Source organism: Melospiza melodia, chromosome 27 (genome assembly GCF_035770615.1).
Source record: "Melospiza melodia melodia isolate bMelMel2 chromosome 27, bMelMel2.pri, whole genome shotgun sequence".
Taxonomy (NCBI): Eukaryota; Metazoa; Chordata; class Aves; order Passeriformes; family Passerellidae; genus Melospiza; species Melospiza melodia.
In genome coordinates this window covers 5569700-5581928 of record NC_086220.1, presented here as the reverse complement: position 1 = coordinate 5581928, position 12229 = coordinate 5569700, and positions in this window count along the sequence as shown.

Below are 12229 nucleotides of genomic sequence, written 5' to 3'. Positions count from 1 at the left end.
TGAAGGTGATCCCCTTTGGATCAAACAATCCCCTCTGCTTGCAGACAGGCCCAAGGCTCAGAGCAGACCCTGCCAGCTTGGCAGAAGGGGCCCAAAGAGGAGTTTTTAGGGTTTAAAATGTAACCCAGTGTGGGAATGTAATGATTCTTCTAGGCTGTATGGAAATGCTGTAGGATTTGTATCTTGGACTAGATTGGTTAGTGAGAATGAGAATATTGAGCACAGAAGATGATTTATGGAATTGTAACGGGAACCTCACTCTCTTACCCCTTTTACTCTCTCACCCTTTCACCCTCTCTCCCCCTCTCTTCTCTCAGGCCTGCTCTGAGCTGTGGCTGGCAGCTCCCAGCAGGGCCCTGCACCCAGGCCCTTTACAATAAACTCCAAATTCCAAGACCAGAAGAAGATTTATTGTATTGTAACGGGAACCTCACCCTCTGATCCTCTCTTTTACTCTCTCATTCTCTCTTTCCCACTCTCTTTATCTCTCTCTCCCTCTTTGGGGCCTGCTCTGAGCTGTGTTTGGCAGCTCCCATCAGGGCCCTGCACCCAGGCCCTTTGCAATAACCCACAAGTTCCCAGCCCTGGCTGCAGAGATCTCTGCTCTCCATCCATCCCCACTGTCCTACCCGACGAAGCTCCAACAGGAATCACCTGCACTTCTGGAGGTGTTTAAAAAATGAGATGTGGCACTTTGTAATGTGATTTAGTGGCCATAGGGACATTTGGTTGAAGGTTGGACTTGATTATCTTGGAGGGCTTTTCCAGCCTTGGTGATTCTGTGATTGCCTTGGTAGGACTGTGTGAGGAGCTTCGCTGTGGTGTTCCTGCCAGTCACAGCCGTGGGGTGAGTCTGGGCGTCACCAGGAGAGCTGAGGGACAATGTCCTGTGCTGCACACCCTGGGCTGGCTGGGTGTCGCAGACATCTTTTATGGAAAATCCTTTCCTTAGGATTTTTCCTCCTGAGAAGCTGGGAGGCCTCAGGAACAAAATGTAAACATTGATTATCTGCTGCTGTGGAATGCAACAGGTGCATCTGGGATTGGTCTCGTGTGGTTGTTTCTAATTAATGGACAATCACAGTCAGCTGGCTCAGATTCTGTCTGAGACACAAACCTTTGTTATTCATTCTTTATTTTTCTATTCTTAGCTAGCCTTCTGATGAATTTTTTTTTCTATTTTTTTAGTATCATTTTAATATAATATATATCATTCAATGATAAATCAAGCCTTCTGAAACATGGAGTCAGATTCTCGTCTTTTCCCTCATCCTGTGAACACCATCACAGCCGGGTGTGACCAGGAGAGCTGAAAAGGGTGATGTCCTGTCCCTGCACACCCTGGGACTGCCTGGGTACAGCTGAGGGACAATGTCCTGTGCCTGCACCCCCTGGACTGGCTGCTGTGAAGATCCCTGGAGCCAGAACAGTGGGGCCAGAGGGACAATCACACTGATTCTAAAGGACAAGGTCTTGTGTCTCCAGCTCCCCATCCTGTTACCTCCTGTTCTTCCCTCTCTCCTGCTAGAGTAGTTTCCCCCTCATCTCTGATGTTTCAGCTCTGGAGTAGTTTCCCCCTCCCCTCCTATACTCTCAGTTCCAGCCTGGCTCTCCAGGCTGCAGCATCACCCCCTCCTGCCCTGTCCCAGCCGCCCCAGCCACCCTCAGCCCATCTCTGGTGGTGTCCCAGCCCTTCCCTGCTCACACAGGGAGGTGACAGGAGTGGGAAGATCCCCTTGTGCAGATGCAGAATCCCACCCAGAAGTGCAGCAGCCCTGCTCACATCCCACACCCCCTTCCCCAGCGAGCCGTGGCTGTCACTTCCCGGGAGAGAATTGCCAGGGAGGTGCTGAGTGTATTTTTAGCTTTGCCGTTCATGTCTGATAAGTGTTTTGACCTTTTTGAGCGGAGCTAATCACGCTGTCTGCTCCTCATTGCATCTCAGCTCGTGCTCTGCCTGTCAGGGAGCCCAGGGAGGAGCTGCAGCTCCCACAGCACCCCTGCCATGCTGGGAGGGGGTTCCTTACCTGGGAGCCCTCCTGTGTGCCAGCTGTGTGCCCTCAGCAGCCCTGCAGCCTCGGCTGTGTGCCCGGGGAGGGGGACACGGGGATTCCTGCAGGGATGGGAGCAGAGCAGCTCTTCCATGGGTGGGCTGCGGGGTGGGAATGGCAGGGGATGGGCAGGGAATGGTCAGGGTGGGCAAGGTGGAATGGCAGGGGTGGGCAGGGTGGGAATGGTCAGAGTGGGTAGGGTAGGCAGGGTGAGCACTATGGGAATGGCAGGGGTGGGCAGGGTGGGAATGGCAGGGGATGGGCAGGGTGGGAATGGCAGGGGATGGGCAGGGAATGGTCAGGGTGGGCAAGGTGGGCAAGGTGGAATGGCAGGGGATGGGCAGGGAATGGTCAGGGTGGGCAAGGTGGAATGGCAGGGGATGGGCAGGGAATGGTCAGGGTGGGCAAGGTGGAATGGCAGGGGTGGGCAGGGTGGGAATGATCAGAGTGGGTAGGGTAGGCAGGATGGGCACTATGGGAATGGCAGGGGTGGGCAGTGTGGGCAATGTGGGCAGTGTGAGCAGGGTGGGAATGGTCAGAGTGGGTAGCGTAGGCAGGGTGGGCGCTATGGGAATGGCAGGGGTGGGCAGGGTGGGCAGTGTGGAGGCAGTGTGGGCAGTGTGGGCAGGGTGGGAAGGGTCAGGGTGGGTAGGGCGGTGAGGATGGGCAAAGATGGTCAGTGTGGGTAGGGTGGTTGGTGTGGTTGGTGTGGGCAGTGTGCTCAGGGTGCTCTGGGCAGTGTGGGCAGGGTGGGAATGGCAGGGGATGGGCAGGGAATGGTCAGGGTGGGCAGGGTGGGCAAGGTGGAATGGCAGGGGTGGGCAGGGTGGGCAAGGTGGGCAAGGTGGAATGGCAGGGTGGGCAGGGTGGGAATGGTCAGAGTGGGTAGGGTAGGCAGGGTGGGCGCTATGGGAATGGCAGGGGTGGGCAGGGTGGGCAGTGTGGAGGCAGTGTGGGCAATGTGGGCAGGGTGGGAATGGTCAGGGTGGGAATGGTCAGGGTGGGTAGGGCGGTGAGGATGGGCAAAGATGGTCAGTGTGGGTAGGGTAGGCAGGGTGGGCACTATGGGAATGGCAGGGTAGGCAGTGTGGAGGCAGTGTGGGCAATGTGGGCAGGGTGGGAATGGTCAGGGTGGGAATGGTCAGGGTGGGTAGGGTGGTGAGGATGGGCAAAGATGGTCAGTGTGGGTAGGGTGGTTGGTGTGGTTGGTGTGGGCAGTGTGCTCAGGGTGCTCTGGGCAGTGTGGGCAGGGTGGGAATGGCAGGGGATGGGCAGGGTGGGAAGGGTGGACAATACGGGCAGTGTGGTTGGTGTGGGCAGTGTGGGCAATGTGCTCAGGGTGGGCAGTGTGAGCAGGGTGGATAGAGTGGAAATGGTAGGAGATGGGCAGGGTGAGAATGGCAGGGGATGGGCAGGGCATTCAGTGTGGGCAGTGTGGTTGGTGTGGTTGGTGTGGGCAGCGTGCTCAGGGTGGGAAGGGTGCTCTGGGCAGGGTGGGAAGTGTGGACAGGGTGGTCAGGGTAGGCACTGTGGGAATGGCAGGGGATGGGCAGTGTGGTCAGGGTGGGCACTGTGGGAATGGCAGGGGATGGGCAGGGTGGGCACTGTGGGAATGGCAGGGGATGGGCAGGGTGGGCAGGGGACTTGGCCTGCTGGGACACCCGTGCTGCCTGTGTGCCTGGGGGTGTGCCCAGCTGCAGGCAGGGCAGGGCAGGGCAGAGCAGGGTGAGCTCCGGGCTTCCCCAGGGCCAGCCCTGGCAGCCAGGCTCGGGGGGCTCTGAGGGTGGTGCCAGGCCTGTGGGGGGTCTCTGAGGGTGGTGCCAGGCCCAGGGGGCCTCTGAGGGTGGTGCCAGGCCCGGGGGGGCTCTGAGGATGGTGCCAGGCCTGTGGAGGCTCTGAGGGTGGTACCAGGCCCGGGGGGGCTCTGAGGATGGTGCCAGGCCTGTGGAGGCTCTGAGGGTGGTGCCAGGCCCTGGGGGGCTCTGAGGGTGGTGCCGGGCCCAGGGGGGCTCTGAGGGTGGTGCCAGGCCTGTGGGGGCTCTGAGGGTGGTGCCAGGCCCAGGGGGCTCTCAGGGTGGTGCCAGGCCTGGGGGGGGGCTCTGAGGGTGGTGCCAGGCCCTGGGGTGCTCTGAGGGTCGTGCCAGGCCTGTGGGGGCTCTGAGGGTGGTGCCAGGCCCTGGGGTGCTCTGAGGGTGGTGCCAGGCCCTGGGGTCTCTGAGGATGGTGCCAGGCCTGTGGGGGGGCTCTGAGGGTGGTGCCAGGCCCAGGGGGGCTCTGAGGGTGGTGCCAGGCCTGTGGGGGGGCTCTGAGGGTGGTGCCAGGCCCTGGGGTCTCTGAGGGTGGTGCCAGGCCTGTGGGGGGTCTCTGAGGGTGGTGCCAGGCCCGGGGGAGCTCTGAGGGTGGTGCCAGGCCAAGGGGGGCTCTGAGGGTGGTGCCAGGCCCAGGGGGCTCTGAGGGTGGTGCCAGGCCTGTGGGGCTCTGAGGGTGGTGCAGGCCCAGGGGGCTCTGAGGGTGGTGCCAGGCAAGCCTCCAGCCCACTCTTGCTCTTGCTGCCTGGGAAATTAGGCAGAAAATGCTGCGATTGAGTGTGAAGGCCTCTGCTGTAATTTGGAGCGAGCGGATGACACGCACCCGTCGTCGCAGGGAGATGAAAGCTTTTAGGGCTGGTGAGCACTAGCAAAATCAGTGAAAAATCTCTTTTTTGTCAGGAGTGGTAGATACACAGGCAGATGAAAGACAGAAGATAAAATTAGCCCGAATGCTACAGAGAGAAAGAGAGAAGGAGAAACGGGGAGGGGGAGGAGGATATTTCTCAGAAGGCTCTTGGCAGGGGAGGTTTCAACACTGGTGACTCAAAGGCAAAGGGGAATTATATTTATATATTTATCTATTTATCTATTTATCTGTTTATCTATTTATCTATTTATCTATTTATATACTTATATATTTATATATTTATATATAAATATATTTATATATTTATATATTTATCTATTTAAATATATTTTATATCTTTCTCTATATACATATATATTTTTATACATATTTAATTTTTTTATATATTATTATATATATTTATATATATATACATGTGTGTGTGTAAGAATAAACATGTGTGGCTGTGTTTGGTGTGCCCCCACAGCAGCAGCATCACCTGGGGCTAATCATTTTGGCACTGTGAGCTTGTCCCCATCTCTGCTGTGTCAGGCAGGGAGCCCTGCTGCCCATGGCCCCTCCATCCAGGGTGTCCATGGCTGCTCCTGGAGGACACAATCCTGCCTCCAACGGGAGAAACCACAGTGCCCACTCCAGTGGATGGTGTGAGCATGCTGAACAGCGCCTCACACTCCCTGAGGTGACTTTAATTCCATTTTTCCCGTGCTTTGGTGGCTCAGATGGAAGCGCGCAGCTCCAGGCTGCAGTGGGGCTGTGCTCAGAGGGGCAGGAGCAGTAGAGATGCCCTGAGCACAATCCTGGCTGTTCTGGAGCTCACCTGGGCTGTCCAGGTGAGGCAGGAGGGACTGGGATGTCTCACCTCACCTGCAGGTGACTGATCTGGGTCCAAAACCCCTCTGTTGCTCCTGCCTTAGCTGCTGGCAGGAGAGGAGTGCTGGTGGCCCTGCATCCTGAGGGACACTGCCCGTGAGGATGCTGCGCTGAGCCGCACACACCCACACCATGAGTCAAAGCAGCGTTAACTAAAACCACAGCATCGTCCCAGGGCTGCTTCCCCCGCCTGCTCAGCCTGCCAGGAGTCACAGCACGGGCAGCTGGGGACAGCAGCTCAGCCCCTCTGCCTTGTCACAGGGTGCTGCTGTGGATGCAGGTGGTCCCTCAGGTGGGCGGAGGATGGGTGAGGCTGTTCTGAGCCTGGGATGAGCTTGGGGGTGCCCAGGGCTGTGCAGGAGGAATCATGGCATGGGAGGAACATCTGGGGACAGTAGCTCAGCCCCTCCACATCATCACAGGGCACTGATGGATGCAGGTGGTCCCTCAGGTGGTCCCTCAGGTGGGCAGATGATGGCTGGGGCTGTCCTGAGCCTGGGCTGAGCCTGGGGATGCCCAGAGGTGTGCAGGAGGAGTCACAGCACGGGCAGCTGGGGACAGTGGCTCAGTTCCTCCACCTCCACCTTGTCACATTGCTCTGATGGATGCAGGTGGCCCCTCAGGTGGGCAGATGGTGGCTGGGGCTGTTCTGAGCCCAGGGATGCCCACATGCCCACCATGCCCACCCAGCTCCAAGGCTGTGTAGGAGCGCGGTGCCAGCGCCCGGCGTGGAGCGCTGCCTGCTCGGAAGGAAAGGAATAAATAACCCAGCCCTGAGAGACAGAGAGAGGAGCACTGGCCAAAGCCTCCCAAGCAGCCGTCTGTGGCTCCCAGCTGCAGCCCCCGGTGCCTGGCTGGGTTATCCCTCTGGGAGTGCCAGCAGGGATGGCAGCTCTGCAGCCGGCACAGACACAAACCTCTCCCTCCTCCGAGCGCTCCCAAACGCCTCTCACCAGCACAACAATTAGAAACCTAATTCCTATTTCTCCCGCTCAGCTAATTGTCTGTGGACAATTTGATTGTAAGAGTGCCCAGTGATGCAGAATAACCATCTTATTTCTGCTAGACATTGCCTTTGCAATTAGTGCTATTGATTGCATCGCTCTGCTCCCTCACCTGCCGGGGCCCAGGGGAGCAGCTCTCACCTGGCTCATCCCTCCCACAGTGGCCAGGCCCTGTCCCCCCTGTGACAGCACCAGCCCTTGGCCACCAGAGAGGGTGAGGGCTGAGCTCCAGACACTTCTCTGTGCTCCACAGGGAGGAATTTCTCCCCTCAGGCCTCACAACCACCCAGGAGGGTCCCTCCAAAGCCACCACAGAGCTCCCACTGATGAGACATCTCTGCCTGCAAGGGACTCTAACCAGGCTGGCTAGAGCTGGGAGGGCTTGGTTTGTTTTTTTTTTGTTTTTTTTTTGTTTTTTTTTAATATATAAAAAAAAAAAATTCAGATTTGACAACACCAAAAGGTTCTGGATGAATATGTCGATTATGCGGAATGGTTTGTTTGGAGGGAAAAAAAAACCCCAAAAGATCAAAACATTTCATTTCAGTCTATTCAGATTGAAATGTTTTGATTTTTTTTTCCCTCGTCCAAATGACTTTGTTTCAAAGTTTCCCTTAATTTTATTTTGCTAAACATCAAAAAGAGATTTCTGTGAAATGGCTGTGGTTGGAAGGAAATGCATTGGCTTGGGCACAGCCAAACCTTTGGTGTAACCGCCACCCGAAAAATTCCCCCCCTCCCTTTTTTTTTCATTTATTAGAATTTCCAGGGATTTTTGTTTTCAGGCCAGCTCTGAAAGACACATGGTTGTGCTTTCCCTGTCACAAAGCACTCACAGATCTCTTGCTGTACACAGGGGCTGGGCTGTCCTGGGGGGCTGCAGACCTGCTCTGGTCCCCCAATTCCAGCCCTCTCTGCCAGGGCTCCACGTGGGACTGTCCTGGTTTAGGGCAAATTTGGTCGAGAATCTCCAAAGGGGCCCCTCCAGAAAGCAAACCCACATGGCCCCTGTGCCTGCACTGATTTGGGAAGGATTCCTTGAAGAGAAGTGGAAAGAACCTGTTTATTGAACAGGCACAGCACCCCCAGCACACAGAATGAACAATACCAGGTGACACCACTCTGTCACCGCTCTGACAAAGATGACAAATTCAGAAAGTCTCTCTGGGGGTGGTCGCTCTGTTCTCAGTCCCTCCTGTGCTGGGGCAGCTGCTGCAGCCACAAGGTGCAAACTCTCAGTGTTTCTAGGTCCCAGCCCAGAGCAGGTTTGAGTAGGTCCAAAAAAAGGAAAGGAGAAGCAGTCCAGAGAAAATTCAGGCTGCTTAGCTAAACTAAGTAATGAGCAGAAGCAAAAAGCAAGAGCAAAGCAGGAACAAAGCAGAAGCAGAAGTGAGAGCGAAGCGAAAAGCAAAAAGGCAAAAGCAGCACCGTGTACTGCCCCGTCTGTGTGTCCCCCCAGGCTGATAAGAAAACCCAAACAAAACTTTCACTCTTCAGAGCCAGTCTGGAAGGCACAGAACATGATATCCTGCATGAACAGAACATGAATGGGGATACAGCATCAGAACGTCACCCTAGGACAGGGACCCACTTTGTCCCCAGCCTGTGGCCCAAAGGGCTGTGACAGATTCTGGTTTTGGTGCCAGCCTGGCTCTGCCGGCTCTGGGCATCACCTGGGGAGGCCCAGGGTGCTCAGAGGAAGCAGGGCTGGCAAGGAGTGCGATCCCTGGTGGTGCAGAGGGATGTGGAGGCAGCTCCCAGGAGGAGAAGATGCTCCTCTCCTTCAGCCCATTGAGTCACCTCCAAACAGCCACCAGCTCCGGGCTCCAGATGGCTGCAGCAGGGAGGAGCTTTCCAGAGCAACAGGAGCCGGGTGTGAATAGCAGACTGTGCAATTAACTCCCCCCACAGCAGATTTCTGTCCCAGCAGAGGGAACAGCCAGACTGTTCTGGCCATCCTGCTGCCTCCAGGCACCTGGGGGGTGCTGCTGGGCCACACATGCAGGGCACGGACCAGCTCCTGTCCTGGAAGTGCTGATGGCCTCACATGCAGGACAAGGACCAGCTCCCATCCTGGAGGTGCTGATGGCCACATGTGCAGTGTCACAGCAGTGTCTGACAGTGCCTGGCCAGGAAGACTCCAGCCCCACACTCCTCTGAGGGGCACTCCTGGTGCAGGTGGCTCATCTTGCTGTTCTCATCCACCTTGTAGTCCCTGAGCACTGCAAGCTTAACCTTCTTTCTCTTATGCTTGCTCTTCTTGGGAGTTGTGTAAGACCTTCTTCTTCATCTTCTCCTTCTCCTTCTCCTTCTCCTTCTCCTTCTCCTTCTCCTTCTCCTTCTCCTTCTCCTTCTCCTTCTCCTTCTCCTTCTCCTTCTCCTTCTCCTTCTCTTCTCCTTCTCCTTCTCCTTCTCCCTCTTCTTAGCACCACCACAAAGTCCCAGTCCCAGCTGAAGAGTGGATTCTTGTTTAATGTTGCAGTTGGACAGTGTGCATCCATCTCCAGCTGCTTCCCAGCAAAGATCAGCTGCTGATCTGGAGGGATGCCCTCTTTATCTTGGATCTTTGCTTCTACATTTTCTGTACTATCAGAAGGTTCAGCCTTGAGGGTGATGGTTTTCCCCATGAGGGTCCTCATGAAGATCTGCATGGTGAGGAGGGCAGGGGCAGTGCGGGGCTCTGCACGTAACAGTGCAGGACATGGACCAGCTCCTGTCCTGGAGGTGCTGCTGGGCCATGTGTGCCAGGCATGGACCCAGCTCCATCCTGTAGGTGCTGATGGCCCCATGTGCAGGGCATGGACCCAGATCTTCTTCAAGCCCTTCTTGGGGGTCCTACCTCCATCTCCACAGCCTGGACGCCCAAAATTCCTACAGCCATGATTTCCGTCTGGATGGAGCATGGGACATCCCAAGGCTTGGGTCATCCTGGCTGACCACAGGATGTCCCAGCAGCTGCACACAGGGAGCAGCCTCAGGCTGGGAGAGCTGAGCAGGGAGGAGCAGCTCCAGGGGAGGGAGAGGTGCTAGGAAGGAATTAACGTCTGGATCTATAAAACACTTGGTCCCAATTATTATAATGCACTGATTAGGGGAACTCAATAGTTCTGCTGGTGGTTAATGGCAGTAATTACCCAGATATGACTACAGTGGCAATATTAATAACTCTGGGCCATTAGTATTTGTGAGCAATGAGCAGAATACACATCCCTGAGCCTCGGGCTGGGTCTCTCCCCTCCAGCTGCAGCCTGGAGCAGGGCTGCCAGATGCCAGGGCTCAGCTGCAGAGGGAGTAGACCCAGGATCTGGCTGATGTTTGCAGCTGCAGAAGAATCACAGAATCATTCAGGCTGGGAAAGACCTCTGAGCTCACCAAGTCAACCTTCAACTGAATCCCACCACAGCCACTAAACCATATCACCTGTGCCATGTCTGCTTGTCTTTTAAGCCCTTCCAGGGGTGGTGACTTCACCACTGCCCTGGGCAGCTGTGCCAGGCCTTGACCACTCTTTGAGTGAAGAAATTTCCATAATATCCAACCCGAACCTTGTCTGGCCCAGCCTGAGGCCGTTCCCTCTGCTCCTGTCCCTGTTCCCTGGGGCACAGCCCGACCCCCCTGGCTGTGCCCTCCTGGCAGGAGCTGTGCAGAGCCACAAGGGCCCCCTGAGCCTCCTTTGCTCCAGGCTGAGCCCCTGCCCAGCTCCCTCATCCTCTCTTGGGGCTCCATTCCCTTCCCAGCTCCGTTCCCTGCTCTGGACATCTCCAACCCCTCCAGGTCCTTCTTATCCTGAGGGGCCCAGAACTGACCCCAGGGCTGGAGATGTGGCCTCACCAGTGCCAGCACAGCATGGCTGGAGTCACCACAAGGACGTGGCCTCTCATACCTCTCTGGTGAGCCTGGGACTGTCCCTGCTGGGAGCAGAGGTGATGTTCTGTGATGGTGCTGCTGCAGCCTGGGGCTCCTGCTCATCTGGGGGGCACAGCCTGTCCCCCTGGCTCCCTGTCCCCCTGTTCCGCTGTCCCCATGTCCCCATGTCCCCCCTGTCCCCCTGCAGATGAGCTGTTCTGCAGTGTGGGTCACTGCCTGGAATGTTCTCTGGGGAGCTGGGACACACACAAGAGCCTTGTCACACTGGACAGGGGACAGAACTCTTTGTCCCAGCACCCTCTACCTGTGCAGCCTTGTCACACTCTCTGTGCATTATTCCTGTGGTGAATTACAGTTGATTGCAACCAAAGGGCCCAGAGAAGCATTGAAACCATCTTTCTTAATTTCCAAAGATTAATTAGCATCCTCTACCTAATCTGTGGAAGATAATCTGTTATAGTTCATGTCCTGTTACACTGAGGATCCATGGGAGCATATTTTGTACATGAAAGAGTGGGGATTTTTGGGTCAGAAATGGCTCTTCTCCCTGAGTATTTCTAAAGGGGACACACAGCTCTTTGTCCCAGCACCTCTGACAGAGCCCTTCAAGGGGTTCAGGAGGGGGAAGTGGCTTCTCCATCCCCATCCCAGCCTCCCTCTGGCCATCCCCGGGGTCAGGTTACCCTTGTGGTGTCTCCAGTTGTCTTCTCGGTTTCCCTGCTCCTGTTCCCATCTGCGGCAGAGACACCCGGCTCCTCCATCTGCATCCCCCGGGACTCCCTGACTCCAGCCCGGGGCTGCGGCTGCTCAGCCATTTCCCAACAAAAGGGACAATTAATTGCTGCCTGCTTCACTCCTCGGCAGGAGATAACGGCCACCAGCCTCCAGGAGATTGGAGATGGGCAGGAGAGCAAGGATGTGCTCCTGGGAGAGGCTGGAACTTCAGCGAGATGCTGCCAAAGGCAGGAGGGTTTGGGATGGGGACAGCAGGGTTTGGGATAGGGACAGGGATGGCAGGGTTTGGGATGGGTGCTGCCTCAGGTTTTCGCTTTTATATCTTTAAGATTCTGTGGGTCTGAGCTTCACATTATGGGATGGTGAGCTCTCTGCACAGAGCAGGGAGACAAAACAATTCCTTCTCCAGCTGGGGACCAAGGACAAATGATCCAAATCTCAGCCCCAAGAGCACAAACACCGTGGGCTGAAGAGAGAAAACCAAGAAGGATGGAACCTCATAACCTAAATCTAACTAGACAATTAACTCCAATATGCAAATGGAGCAGAACTTATCAAAGTGAGAGACCCCGTGAGTGGTCGTGCATTTTGGGACCATTTTGGTTCATCTTGGGTTCATTTTGGGACCATTTTGGTTCATCTGGGGTTCATTTTGGGACCATTTTGGTTCATCTTGGGTGCAGCCCTGGCTGGGCTCTTGTGCTGCCCATGGTGGATCCATGGAGGAGATCCTTTTAACAAATCCCTGCTTTATTCTTTAACTCAGTCTGGTCTCTGTTCTAGGTCAGTATTCTCAAGGCATCAGTGGACAGCAGGGTCTGGGATAGGCACAGCAAAGACTGGGATGGGACAGCAGGGTTTGAGGACAGGGACAGCAGGGTTTTGGCCACTGTGGCCAGGCAGGGCCATTCCCTGCACTCCAAACCCAGCTTCCACCCTCCTCCCAACCCCCGGGAATTCTGGCTCTGGTGTCTCCAGCTCAGCCCTAATGATGGGAGCATTTAGCACACAGCGCCTGTATTCAAA